We start from the raw sequence: 2,500 nt of genomic DNA on the forward strand, positions 1-2,500 counted from the left end.
GTAACACACACACACACCTGAGTACACATACAGGTAACACACACACACACACCTGAGTACACATAGAGGTAACACACACACACACCTGAGTACACATACAGGTAACACACACACACACACCTGAGTACACATACAGGTACCACACACACACACCTGAGGACACATACAGGTAACACACACACACACACCTGAGGACACATACTGGTAACACACACACACGCACACACATACACACCTGAGGACACATTCAGGTACCACACACACACCTGAGGACACATACAGGTAACACACACACACACACCTGAGTACACATACAGGTAACACACACACACACACACACACACACACACACACACACACCTGAGGACACATACACTTACCGCCATTGGGGGGCGGCAGTAGCTCAGTCTGTAGGGACTTGGGTGGAGGGTCGTCGGTTCAAGTCCCGGTGCTGACCAAGCTTGGAAGTTGGTCTGGTAGCTGGAGAGGTGCCAGATCACCTTCTGAGCACTGCCGAGGTGCCCTTGAGCAAGGCACCAACCCCCTCCCCACCACCAGCTCAGGAGCACCCTGAGCTGGTGGCAGCTCCATCACTCTGACTCACTCTGATCCTGTGTGTGTGCATGTGTGTATATACTTCAGCCTATGTGTGTGTTGCATGACTACAGAGTGTAAAAACTGAAATTTCAATAGATCAATAAAGTAAATCTTCTTCTTCTTATACAGGTAACACACACACACACACACCTGAGTACACATACAGGTTACACACATACACACACACACCTGAGGACACATACAGGTAACACACACACACCTGAGGACTCACACAGGTAACACACACACACCTGAGGACACATTCAGGTAACACACACACACCTGAGGACTCACACAGGTAACACACACACACCTGAGGACACATTCAGGTAACACACACACAAGGACACATACAGGTTACACACACACACACACACACACTTGAGGACTCACAGGTAACACAGAGTGTGTGTGTGTGTGTGTGTGTGTGTGTGTGTGTGTGTGTGTTTGTCTCCAGGTGAGAGGCCCTATAGGTGTGCACAGTGTGCGTATGCCTCTATTGACCGCAGCTCTCTGCTCAGACACCTGAGGACTCACAGTCAGGAGCGACCCTACAGGTGTGATCTGTGTGACTACAGCAGGTAACTCACCTGGATCACCTGAGCAACAGCTGGGTGTGGCTGAGTGGTTGCCATAGTAACAGTGTTCTATTTTTTTCTCAGTATCCAGAAGAAGAGTCTGGACCTCCACGCTCGCCGTCATCACACAGGCGAGGCGTTTCCATGCCAACAGTGTGAGTACTCAAGTCCAGACCATCAGCTGCTGGCTCGACACGCCCGCAGACACCACGCCCCCTCCCAGCACGCCATGCTCTGATAAGACTGCTGTGCCTGTATAATGATGTCACAGTGATGATGTCACAGCCTGACGTTTTCTTTAATCTGCTGGTTGGATTTTTAAAATAAAGTGTTTTTTACATTCAAATGTTTTCTGTTTCAACTTGAATTCTCACATTCACTGAAGTAATCCCATAATAACCCCCTCAGGTCTGTGAGCCAATCAGAGGAGGGTATTTGTTCCTGCTTCCTGGGTCTGTTTTACAACCTGGGCTGAGCTTCAGGATTATCCCCCCCCCCATCTGCACAAGCTGATTAACCTGGTTCCTCTGACCTGGGTTGGGGGTGTAATGTGGGTCAGGAGGTTGACCAATCAGCTGCCTGCTTTGTCAGAGACGCACACTCAGACACACACACACAAACACGGACACACACACTCAGAGACACACACACACTCAGACACACACACAAAGACGTTTACATGTGTACATGTGTACATGTTTACATGTTTACATGTGTACATGTGTACATGTTTACATGTTTACATGTAACACGAAGGGAGACAAATGTGTTTTTCTGACATATCCGCCGCCAGCACCGAGGGGCCACGCGGCCTCGGGTGCGGGGATCTCAAAACCGGTAATGATCCTTCCGCAGGTTCACCTACCGCTTCAGAAACTCATGAGTCCCTTTTTCAGTTAAGATCATTAATGAGCAAAAAATAGAGGTCTCATAAACATGTAAACATGTAAACATGTACACATGTGTACATGTTTACATGTGTACATGTTTACATGTTTACATGTGTACATGTTTACATGTGTACATGTGTACATGTTTACATGTGTACATGTTTACATGTTTACATGTGTACATGTGTACATGTGTACATGTGTACATGTTTACATGTGTACATGTGTACATGTTTACATGTGTACATGTGTACATGTGTACATGTTTACATGTGTACATGTGTACATGTTTACATGTTTACATGTGTACATGTGTACATGTTTACATGTGTACATGTTTATGAGACCTCTATTTTTTGCTCATTAATGATCTTAACTGAAAAAGGGACTCATGAGTTTCTGAAGCGGTTGTGAACCCTGAACCTTCTCTGTGTG

General features: G+C 46.7%; 2 long non-coding RNA genes across 2 annotated transcripts in view; both read left to right on the forward strand.

Annotated features, from left to right (window-relative positions):
- The window catches only part of LOC136178951 (uncharacterized), a 1,805-nt gene extending 1,749 nt beyond the window's left edge, over nt 1–56 (forward strand). Inside the window, exon 2 of the long non-coding RNA XR_010666213.1 lies at nt 1–56. This exon is cut by the window's left edge and continues 134 nt beyond it. This is a non-coding gene — a long non-coding RNA (uncharacterized lncRNA).
- A 1,044-nt stretch (nt 57–1,100) lies between these two features.
- LOC136178950 (uncharacterized) lies at nt 1,101–1,521 on the forward strand. Its single transcript, XR_010666212.1, has 2 exons — nt 1,101–1,178; nt 1,260–1,521. It is a non-coding gene; the product is annotated as an uncharacterized lncRNA (long non-coding RNA).
- Nucleotides 1,522–2,500: the final 979 nt, after the last annotated feature.

The sequence above is a fragment of the Labrus bergylta genome, chromosome 4 (genome assembly GCF_963930695.1).
Source record: "Labrus bergylta chromosome 4, fLabBer1.1, whole genome shotgun sequence".
In the NCBI taxonomy this organism is placed as follows: Eukaryota; Metazoa; Chordata; class Actinopteri; order Labriformes; family Labridae; genus Labrus; species Labrus bergylta.